This window comes from Chlamydotis macqueenii, chromosome 2, assembly GCF_036417535.1.
Source record: "Chlamydotis macqueenii isolate bChlMac1 chromosome 2, bChlMac1.mat, whole genome shotgun sequence".
Lineage (NCBI taxonomy): Eukaryota > Metazoa > Chordata > Aves > Otidiformes > Otididae > Chlamydotis > Chlamydotis macqueenii.
This window is the reverse complement of record NC_141557.1, coordinates 140,211,520-140,223,644: the sequence shown is the minus strand read 5'-3', so window position 1 is coordinate 140,223,644 and position 12,125 is coordinate 140,211,520. Positions and strand designations below refer to the sequence as shown.

The 12,125-nt window shown below is 46.1% G+C and overlaps 1 protein-coding gene across 3 annotated transcripts in view; it reads right to left on the bottom strand.

Moving 5' to 3' along the window:
• MATN2 (matrilin 2) overlaps positions 1–4,044 on the bottom strand; it is a 71,057-nt gene extending 67,013 nt beyond the window's left edge. For all 3 annotated transcript variants that reach the window (XM_086741069.1, XM_086741070.1, XM_086741071.1), the window contains exon 1: positions 3,910–4,044. The gene's annotated coding sequence lies outside the window, so the exon portion shown is untranslated. The remainder of the gene's footprint in view (positions 1–3,909) is intronic.
• Between the last annotated feature and the right edge of the window lie 8,081 nt (positions 4,045–12,125).

The window sequence follows — 12,125 nt, the reverse complement described above, 5'->3', positions numbered from 1 at the left end:
CATGGGCATTTTCCAGTTCGGAAAAACAGCTAGAGTCCCACAGAGCCAAACATCAGAAGATATCTGTCCCCAGCTACACAGGTGTTGTGTGGGGGCAGCTGGACACAATCAGGAGGATGATACTTAGCACATTAGCAAGAAGCACCATCTTGCCTTCATCCTTACAAAGGAGCACTCCACTGTCATTCTGTTCCACCAAATGATGCACTGGATTTTCTGCGACTTGTTGCTGCACAAGGAGAGCTTCACTAGGCTCAGCAGCACAAGACAGGTAGAACTCCCCTAAAGCATGGATGTCAGCTGCATCTCCCTGATATGGTTAAATAATGAAGAAGGAACTAGGTTGCAGGTGCTCTAAGTTTGTAAATTCCTCATCTCCTCCTCAAGCCTGATGGCAGGCACTATGTGCAAATGAGCGTATCAAGCTACCCACCACTGCACCAAGTTCTGCAAAATAGCAGAGCGGTACTGCCTTGTTAACACATTCTTCAGCCTCTTGAAACTAACTTCGGCCATTCATGATGTCAGTAGTATCAGACGACTCTGGGAAACTCATTACCTAAAAGTCCATGAGTAATTCAGGTCTATTTTGAGACAGACAACCCAAATGCAAACAGCTTTCATAGTACAGAATCACAGAAACTTTAAGGTTGGAAAAGACCTCCCAGATCATCAAGTCCAACCATCAACCTAACACCACTATGCCTACTAAACCATGTCCTGAAGTGATGTAGCACAGCAAGCCACCACAATGATAAAACTGCTGACTTGGCAACATCAGTCTTTTATCAATCTAAAATCGATAAAATGCTGTCCAGGCAGCAAGAGTAACCCAAATCTGCAGTAGGTTTAGTACACAGAAGTCGTGCACAAGAAGCCTGGGACAAATTCTTTGCATGGGTCCATGAAGGTCTACTTCCTGACAGGAAGTTTTACGGCCACATATTGTTGTTTTGTCCGCAGAAGGCCATGATCCTAGCATGTGATGGCAATCTGCCTGTTCCAGACACGTCTGCATAGTGATGGGGACAGGATGACAACCACAGACACACAAAGTCTTCCAGCTTGTGACTGCTGCTACAAATGCCCACAGCTCAGTTGCATCCTGAAGTAATATAATCAAAGGTGTCAGTGGACTAAATTAACTTAGATTTTGAAACTTTTAGTAAAGGGAAGACCCAAAATGTATTACAGAGCAGTTCCTAGAAGGCAGATGAGTGACACTTGGCAGTCAGCCAAATGTTGCCACAAACCCAACACTGTACATGAGTACCCATACGCAGAGTGTAGCTGAAGGTGCTACAGGATACGGGCAGCGCAACCGCATTCCGGAAGCTGTCAGAAGAGTGTTGGGGATGGGGGAAGAAGAGCTTGCCTACCCAAGCACAAAGGTCAGATAAGCACACACACGTCTTTATGAGTATACACACCAAAACATACGATGTATCAGAAAGAGCAAAGATCAGCATTAAATTTTACTGGAGGTGTAAATATCACTGTAGAACTTTTACACAATGGACTCGGTTATTTAAAGGGCTTAGAGTATATGTACATGTATAACTTAACTTTCTACAACTTTAATGAAATAGGTTAGATGAGCACAATCTAATGCTGGGAAACATTAAGGGATCTATTAGTCATTTTAAAGTCATTTACCTAACTCACATATAGACTTCCTGATATCACTGTTGTAAAACTAGTAATTCCTAAATTACAGAATCATAGAATAATTTAGGTCAGAAAGGACTTCTGTAGCGCATCAGGTGAGGGCTGAAGCTGACGACCATTTCGGTAACTTCAGAGACTCACCATATAAAGTTTAACGGTGATGCTGTAGAACAGTGCACCCATAGTATGGTTTACTCTGCATAGTTTCCAGTGGTCAGACAGCAAGCTTTAGCAGTGGGAATTCTTATTTTATGACAGCATCAATCTCCATGTTATGATTTTCTGCAGTTCCCACTTGGACAATAGACCTTTTCATTATCTTGTTCTTTTGGGGGAAACTCATTTGTACTTTCTGGTTCTGAATCTGATCTAGACATCAGAGTTTCCACAAAGTTCCCAGAAGAGTAGCATGGGAAAACTGAGAAACTTTTACCATGAAGAGTAGGTATTTATAAGAAAACATATATTATATGACATATAATATGTATGTTGGGCTGCTTAGTTTTGTCTCTGTAAAGTGCAGTCACAAACCATAACAGACTGTTAATTGCAAATAGAAAGGCGTGGTAGTTCTGAAACTTAATTGCAAACCCACACTGAACCCAGTACCAGCATTGGTGTAAAACAATAATTTTGGGATTAAAACCATTCTATTCCAAATACTCCTTGCTCATAAGGAAAAGAGAATCTAACAACGAGTACACTATATAAAAACAGCTTGTTAATGATGTCCAGATTATAATTAAATAGCAGTGCTTAGTGTTTTACCCTCCCATGGAGATAGTTTATAAGTCATGCGAGAGTATTTAGATCTGATTAGCCTCTCCCTAGTTTGCCTAGACTACAACATCTTTTGCTATTGCAGCTGGGTCCCAGGCTCCCAGCTCATAAGCACTAAAGCGTGTGTTAGTTTGTTCGTGAGAAATCCCAGTGAAGCCAATGGAAATACTCACGTAAAGTAATTAGGTGTGAACACTGAGTGCAAGATCGAGGAATTTAGCTGCAGCCTTGTGTAACTGAGTGCTACGTTTTCTTAAGATATAAAATAAATCAAATTTATAATCAAACTTACAATCACAGTGGTATACAGTACCTTAGGAAACGTTTACAAAATCCAGTGCTTAAAGCTGACACATGAAAAGTGTATCATTCAAAAATTATTTTGTAGATTTTATAGGATTTTATGGCAAAGTCATACGTGTATTTTATTAAGCTCTTGATTTAAGGAGAATTTATGATGGGATTCAGTACAATAATTTCTTCTAAAGTAGTCAGTCAGCTGCCTGACAGTAGCACAGCTATAATGTGTAACACAGCATGTCACCTTCTCAGATCTCAGTCAGGACCACTCACGCCTTGAGCAATGGCCCCAAAAGAAGACTCAAGCATTTAGGAAGTATTACACAAATCAGCAGGTTGCATTCCTCCGAGTCCATGCTAACCCACGGCTACACAGTGACAGCGGCTAGTCCGACATGGAAAGACCTTGGTTCTGAAAGAGGTATGGGAGGTTGTTAAAGGTGCTACAACAACTTTTATAAGATTAAAGAGCACCATCTAGGCTGGGTTTCCAGGGTAAGTACATCACACGCAGCAAAGCGTCCCCCACTCCTTCCATCTCCAGTAAACCCACTGCTCTCAGGAAGGCTGAGCGGCTCCCAGCTGCATGTCAGAGATGAGAGCTGTACCCACTGCACGGGGATGAGCAGTGGGCACATGATGGGCTTCCCGTCCTGCTGGAAGCTGGCAAAGACACCTGCAGGCTACTCACGAACAAACGTTTCTAGGTAAAGTTCGGCTCTGATTTTAAAACACCATGGTTTTTTTTTTTTTTTCCTTACAGCACAGACACTGTTAAGCGAGTCACCGAAGCACGAACTGGAGAGCAGAGAGTACACGGGGAGTTTGCTCAGACCCACGCAGTCCCAAGGACTGAAACACGCGGCTGAACCGCGAGCAGCAAACCGCCCCGGCGAGCACCTCAGCCAGCCCCGCACCCCGCCGCCGCCCCTCGCCTCGGCCTCCCGCTCCCCGCCGGGCCCCCGCCGCCCGCAGGGCCCTCCTGGGCCGCCCCGCTCTTCACCCGGAGGGGCCCCCCCGGGGGCACCGCCGCCGCGGGGCAGGCTCGTCCCTCCGCCCAGCCGGGGCCCCGGGGCAGGGGTGGCCGCAGGCTGCGTGCCGTGCCCCGAAGGTGTCAGCGATGGCGAGGCGGGGCAGGGCGGGCGGCAGAGCCGGGCTTACCTGAGGGGCTGACGGGGCCCGCTCGGCGGCGGGCGGTGGCGGCGGCGGCGGCCGGGAGCGAGCGCGGGAACGCCGCCTCCTCCTCTCCCTGCGGCGCGGCCCCGGACGGCGCTCCCCCTCCCACCCCCCACCCCCGGGAGCTGCCGCCTCCCGCCAGCCCTGTCCCCGAGCGGCCGTAGCCCGGCTCAGCCGTACAGAGGGGAGACAAAACGGGGGGCAGTCCCAACTAGGGAGACACCGGCCTCCCTGCCCAGACCTCCAGAGCCGGCTCTTCCCGGCGCGGACCCGGGAAGCAGCCGCGGGTGGCCGGGCCCCTCAGGCGCCTCCGCCGTCAGGGACGCGGTCCCGCTCCTTCCCGTCCGTCCCTTGTGAGGGACGCGGTCCCACGCCTTCCCGCCTGAGGGACACGGGCTGCCCTCCCGCTCCCTCCCGCCTGCCGTGAGGGAAACTAACGGGATCGACGGCCCTCACGGGACACGGGCCGTCGGCCCCACGCCTTTCCGCTCCGTCCCGTCAGCCCCATCAGGGACGCGGGCTGCCGGCCTCGCTCCCTCCCGGCCCCCCGCGCACCCAACTCCGGTGGCCCCGTCTCGGCCCCGCGGCCCCGGCCCCTCCGCGCCCCTCGGCCCCGTCGCCGGTGCCTCCCCGTCAGACCTGGCCCTGCGCTACAAGGAGAGCTGCTGCAGCCCCGAGGAGCGGTACCTGCCCCCGCCGAGAGGTCTTTCCCCGCAGGAGTGGGCCGTGGGGTCCCGGCTAGAGGACAGCGGGGTGGTTTTGGTCTGGTGGCTCTGCTCCCCGAGCCGAGCCCTCGCTCCTTTCCAGGGAAGCTGACCAAGGGAAGCGTCGGGGAATGGAAATCCCATTCCCCGCGCCGAGGACCTCCGGGCCAAGGCAAACAGGTGAATCAGGCGGGTGTCTGCCACCGCGGCGAGCCTGCGGGAATCGCCGTCGGGGAAAGCGCTGAGGAGAGGGTGAAATACATGGGCCAGGCGGAAGGGACCGTCGTTTCTCAGCTGTCATGGCAGCAGCGCAGTCAATAGTCCAGGTGGAAAAAGCTGAGTGTGGGGTTTATATCAACACTTATGGTTTTATTATGTGTGAAGAAGAAAAAAACAAAATTCCTGTTTTGTTCCAAAGCAATTGCGATTTCTGTTTCCTGGGAAAAAAAATAAAATAACGGTGAAAGCCATTCCAAATGGCAGAGGCTCACTGTCACACCCGACAGGAAAGGGATAAAGCCGCCAAGCCATGAAAATTCCTGTGCATGAGGTGCCAGCGAGGTCCGAGAGAGGAGATGTGTACCCCTCAGAATCATGGGGATGGTGAGCGAACTTTGGAAGTCGGCAGAGCTAATTTGCGTACGTTTTGTAAGGCACAGTTAATTAATTTTCTGTGAGGTGAGTGTACAAAATCGAATCCCTAAAAAGGGGGTTGTAAATGATGAGCAAATCTCAAACTCAAAGGGGCCGAATTCAGCCCATCTTTCATCCTGAGCACTGGCTCCTGAACCTCTCCTGTAGCTGCAAGAAAGGGAAAAATTAAACAGGCAGATGAAAATTGTAGACGTTCTAGCAAACCCCGCAGAGCCAAGTGCAGAACAGTTCACCCATTCTGTTTCATCCTTTGTAATGTGGCATAAGATGAGGCCCCAGCCACGGTCGCAATTAATGCTCCATCATATGAAAATACAGAACCTGTATCCCTGAAGATTTCACTGTGCTGTGGCTTGAGGCACCAGCTGAGTTGCCGGAGGAAGACAAAAGGCAAGAGAGAAAGTGGTGTGGTGAGATGATGATGTGAGTGCTCACAGGCTCGGCTTGGCTGCTTCAGCTCCAACTTACGCATAAGAAATCCCAACACTAGCTCTGCCCGGAGGCTGTGCAGCCTACTGCTGTTGGCAGATTGAACACATGGAAGGTATCCCAGCTGGCGGTCGGAGGAAGGGGTGTGATGGCAGTGAGTCAGCACGATAAAGCATCTATTTGTTTCATAAGAGACAGCTTAGAAGATGGGGGGATTTTAATTTTACTTTATTAATCAAGTTTGCTATTTATTTAATACTGTACCACAAGTTATGTGTATTCCGCACATTACAGAACCTCGCTGTCTCTTCGCCACTTGTCCTTCCTCGAATGATGAACTTCTCCACTTCCACAGTGTGACTTCTTTTCAATTTGGGAAAGACATTGTTCAATCTGTCAACATTTGGGGCAATGGGTAGAGGAAAGTTGGAAGATGTTAAGATAGAAAAAGCTGGAGGCTTCTGTCAAGCTGTGCTTTGATCTGCAGGCAATTACTAAGCTTCTTGAAGATTGCTAACTGGATACCAGAGACTTTCTGAGTCTCCTCTTGTCTTTCCTGGCTTCTCTCAGGGCCTGGAAGGATAGTTCTCAGTCTGGAAGAAACTCCCACTAATGTAGGTTGCCTTTGAATTATCACAGGCAACCACATAATGGAAAAACCACATTTCAGAAAGTACGTTCCATTTTAAAAGCAGCAGGTGCTTTAGTAAAACAGCAGTAAATTTATTTTCCTCCTGCTGTTAGAGAGCTGTTTCAGATCTTCCTGGTAGTTAGACACTTCCTACTAATTTCCAGCCTAAATGTATTTATGGCTGTTTTATACTTATTTCCTAGTACCAGCGTTGTCTTCCAACCTAAACAGCTCTTTTTCTTCTCCAAGGCTTGCCTATCTAGTGCATTTAGTGACAGCAATAATTTTCAGCCTTCACTCTTGTTTCACTCAATAAGCAAGTTCTCGCTGTATATGTGCTGAGCTGGTTACTGTGGATGCATGTGGCAGAACTGAACATGATATGCCGTATGAGCTCTCACCAGAACATTTCTATTTATGGAAAATACTTTGCCTGGTGTCATCTAGGATTTCATTCTAATTTTCAGTGGCTGCATTACCACTGGTGGCTGATGGTCTTCTTTGTATTCGGTTTATATATGCAGTTGCACCTGTTTGCCAGTGGATCAATCTTACCTAATATTTAATCTTTCATTTTATATTGTGGTATTTCATCTCTCTTCTAGTTCTTTCCAATCATTCAATTATTTCCAAACTCCTTCTCCTTTACATTTACAATGCCTATTGACTCTCCTGTGTTTTATCAGAAAACTTCCAATTTTCCCTGCCAATTTAATGAATAAAAATGTGAAATGTTTAATAAATTTTCAAATTTAGTAATTGCTAATAACTTTATCTCTAACTTTCCCCGTCTGAACACGCCCTCATCTCATTCTCCTACTGCCATGAGCTAGGTCCATACTTAGCTCACAGTCCTTCTCCCAGTTCCTATTTCAATTAGTAACTTCCTCTGTGGCAATGCTTTTCTGAAGTGCAGACAGATTAGATCTACTGCATTTCCTTTGCCTAAAAAAAAAAAAGGCAGTTAGATGAGCATAACCTAATGCTGGGAAACTAGTCCCACATTTATCACTTGTTCATGTTTCACATCTTTAGTTATTCTTTGCTTCAAAATTTTCTTCTGAAGCCTTTAGCACTACTTGGATCAGAATAAAAGCTGAGATGGCATTTGTACAAATCAGGTTGCTGTAAGGTAATAATTGCTTTTTGTTGCGCACCATCTGACACAATAGTTAAGAAGATTTGGTATGATACCTGTGCTGTCACTTGGGATGGAAATTGTCAGCACCCCGTGCTGTGAATGTGTTTTAAGGCTGATGTCTCTCTTGCTTGCAGTTGCTGCTGCTCTTGCTTATTATCCTGCCTTTGTCTGTGTTGGCTGTGATTAAATATTTATAGATAGCAAAGTTTTCAGCGTTGGGTAGACAAGGAGAAGCAAGATATAGATTTCTCAAAGCCCTAGATAAAAGTTTTGTTAGTTTCTGTTGCAAACAAGAAAATATTTAGACCTTAGAAAAGCAGATTGAAATAAATAGATAAAAATGGTTGTTTGTGCAATAAAATGTCTATGGCTTTTGCCAGTAGAGGAATTCACCTTTTTATTTGTTGACATGCAAGGTTTGAAATGCTTGTAAACAAGATCATAAAGCTGTTGTGCTATTAATTGTTTTTATTAGTCTATACAGAAGTCAAACCATATTTTTTTAATCACTTCAAAAGTTTGTACCCGATAGCCTTATGATTGGAAATGTTATAATGTACGTGTAATATTAACTCGTGGGGTTTATAAGCTACACTGCACTGCAATTAATCAAGCAGAGTTTCCAATGCAGATGCAAATCCGAGTCTATCAATGGAAGCACCAGCCTTAATTATATAATTAGAAAAGATGCCCTTTCCTGGGTCCAGTGCTCGCTGAAGTGAAGCTGTCTCCCGAATCCTGAACTGTCAGATCAGCAAGTACTGAGAGGATGAAGAACCGCCCACTGTACTCGTAGAGCAGGTTTGGGAACATCTGAGGAACCTGAAGGTGCACAAGTCCATGGGACCTGATGAAATCCATCTGTGCGCCCAGAAGGAACTGGCGGATGAAGTTGCCAAGCTGCTGGCCATTGTATTTGAGAAGTCATGGCAGTCTGGTGAGGTCCCCAATGACTGGAGGAGGGTGAACATAACCCCAATTTTTAAAAAGGGGAACAAGGAGGACCCGGGCAACTACAGGCCGGTCAGACTCACCTCTGTGCCTGGCAAGGTCATGGAGCAGATTCTCCTGGAAACCATGCTAAGGCACATGGAGAGCAAGGAGGTGGGTTGTGACAAGCCAACATGGCTTCACCAAGGGCAGATCGTGCCTGACCAATTTGGTGGCCTTCTATGACAGGGTGACAGCATCGGTGGACAAGGGACGAGCAATGGATATCATCTACCTGGACTTGTGCAAAGCATTTGACACTGTCCTGCAAGACATCCTTCTCTCTAAAACGGAGAGACATGGGTTTGATGGACGGACCACTCGGTGGATAAGGAGTTGGCTGGATGGCCGCACTCAGAGACTGGTGGTCAATGGCTCAATGTCCAAGTGGAGACCGGTCACGAGTGGCATCCCTCAGGGGTCCGTGTTGGGCCCGGCCCTGTTCAAGATCTTTGTTGGCGACATGGACAGTGGGATAGAGTGCACCCTCAGCAAGTTCGCTGATGACACCAAGCTGTGTGGTGCCATCGATATGCTGAAAGGGAGGGATGCCATCCAGAGGGACCTTGACAGGCTGGAGAGGTGGACCCGTGCCAACCTCATGAAGTTCAGCCACGCCAAGTGCAAGGTCCTGCACGTGGATGAGGGCAATCCCAGGCATAAATACAGACTGGGCGGAGAATGGATGGAGAGCAGCCCTGAGGAGAAGGACTTGGGTGTGCTGGTGGACGAGAAGCTCAACATGAGCAGGCAATGCGCCCTTGCGGCCCAGAAGGCCAACCGCATCCTGGGCTGCATTAAGAGGAGCGTGGCCAGCAGGTCGAGGGAGGTGATTCTGCCCCTCTACTCTGCTGTGGTGAGACCCCACCTGGAGTACTGTGTCCAGTTCTGGAGCCCCCAACACAAGAAGGACATGGACCAGTTGGAGAAGGTCCAGAGGAGGGCCACGAAGATGATAAGAGGGCTGGAGCACCTCTCCTGTGAGGACAGGCTGAGAGAGTTGGGGCTGTTCAGCCTGGAGAAGAGGAGGCTCCGGGGAGACATTATAGCAGCCTTCCAGTACCTGAAGGGGGCCTATAGGAAAGATGTTCAGTAGGGCCTGTTGTGATAGGATGATGGGTAATGGTTTTAAAATAGAGGGAGGTAGATTTAGATTAGATATTAGGAAAAAATTTTTTACAATGTGAGTTGTAGAACAGTGGAACAGGTTGCCCAGAGAGGTGGTGGATGCCCCATCCCTGGAAGCGTTCAAGGCCAGGCTGGATGAGGCTCTGAGCAACCTGATCTAGTTGGGGATGTCCCTGCTTCTTGCAGGGGGGTTGGACTAGATGACCTTTGAAGGTCCCTTCCAACTCTAACCATTCTATGATTCTATGTTTCTAAGTACTCAGCATCTTAAGAAACATATAATGCAAGTTCCTTCCAGTTATAGCAGGATTTTCAATAACTTGAAAGTAAAATTGTATCAATCTTTTATTTCTCTACTATCTTCCTAAATAAAGACAAGATAGATTTTTTTTTTTTTTGGCTTAGATGTCTGTTGTTGTTAAAACTACTGTCATGTAAAGCAGGTGTGCTACAGTTGGTCAGTAGTTGCCAATTGCTTTATGATACTCCATTGTTATAACTTAAAAACACTTAAATGAGAGACAGGGATATAGGGTTCAAGGCTATACCTAATCTATTTTCCTGAAGAAGGAGACAGATAATATGCTATATCTCATCATCCCCCCAAAACCATCCTTTTGCCATGTTCACAAACCCCTTCTACTTCCGGTGTGCGCTTAACTTACTTTCTTTGCTGCTTTGAGCATCTCTTCCATAGCTAGCCACCTCCTTGACACTTAGATGATTCTAGTTTGTACAAACAATCATAGAATGGTTTGGGTTGGAAGGGACCTGTAAAAGTCATCTAGACCAACCTCCCTGCAAGGAGAAGGGACATCTCCAACTAGATCAGGTTGCTCAGAGCCCTGTCCAACCTGGCCTTTATTTCCAGGGATGGGGCATCCACCACCTCTCTGGGCAACCTGTGCCAGTGTTCCACCACCTTCAGTGTAAAAAATGTTTTCCTTATATTGAGTCTGAATCTACATCCCTCTGTTTTAAAACCATTACCATTGTTTAGCCTCTAAAAAGAAATAGAGAGAAATATGTTTTGAAAACCCATACTGTTTTCTTACATGAATCCTTTTTGTTCAGCTGACATTTTCCATAATTCCAGAAACATACTGCTGGTTAAAAAACAAAATCAGTAAAGATTCCAACACAGATGTAATGACAAAGTGTTTATTTCTCACTTGTGGTAAAAAGGACTCAGCTGAGTGTTAGTGATGCACTAGTGATACATGAATTGCACAGTTCTGTTCACAGTTCACGGTTTGTGAACTTTGTTATATCTCTATAAAACCTGGGGAACTGAACCAGATCAAAGGGTTTGAGGGGCTGTGAATTTGTAAAGAGCATGCAGTTACTTTTCTCCCACACTTCTGTGTTGATTTTGCTGTGTTTTAGTTCCAGATGTTTGAGGATTAGAGCCTTGGCTGGCTCTGTACTTAATCATTTCATATTCTTAAGGCATCTGAAAAGGGCAAATAACTCACTGGCGTGCATGGCCAGACAATGCACAGCCTCAGCTCAGCTGTTTTTGCTTTGCTGTCTCTGTACCACTGCAGCCTTCCGTCTTTCTGGTTGCCATGGATAGCAGCTAAAGTCACCTGCAGCAGCTCAGAGAAATGGGCAAAAGTTTTGCTTATTGAAGCCAGATGTTGCAATTATCAAAGTTTTACTAACTGAAATTCTCTTGGAAACTCCATTTGCCTCTTTAAAATATTTTCAAAGAAGAAAATGAGAACTCTTGCAGCTGGTACCTGAAAAGCAAGCATTTGCCTTTTATATAGGTTACACTATTTCTTCATTATTCTTCAGAAGAATTGTGTGGTAGCTTATGATTCTTGTCCAGATTGCACAATGTTTAATGATGAAAAAAAAATTGCTATATGTGATATCATCAGAGGCAAGACTCAATGAAGTTATATGCTGTTGATTAAATACATATGAATTCATCTGCGGATAGCACTCACCTATTTTAACTACCTGAAAAATTGTCCTGGAACAGCCACTCTGCTAAGTATATTCTGGGGCTTTACTTTCAGGCTGTAACTTTCAACGTGTGGATGGTAAAATTGCATTTTCAGCATTTCCCTTGGTAATTTAAGCCATGCCGTGCTTAAATTCAACTCTCCTTTCCTTCAGAATCCCAGACAATAGGACAAAATCCCAGTTCTTGGGACAAAATTGAGATCTCATATGCAAGGAGCTGAACTTAGATCTTACAGAGTGATCCAGAAAGCATGCAATTTGCTAGCTCTAAATCAGTCCTTGCACAATGAAAAATATTCAAAATGTAGCGATGTGTTAGAATTTTCACCCATGTCTGGATCTCAAGTGGAATAACAAGGTTCTTCATGAACCTTAGGTAATGTCTGTGTTGTGCTGAAAATAGGCACCCAAATTTCATCTGAACTACAACTTTGGCAGAGTTTAGGCAGTCTGGCTCTTGACCTAATGGTGTTTGTACAGAACTATGTAGATCAACGATTAAAAAAATAAAATTACCTCAACACTTAAATTTTGGTGATTCAGATGCCAA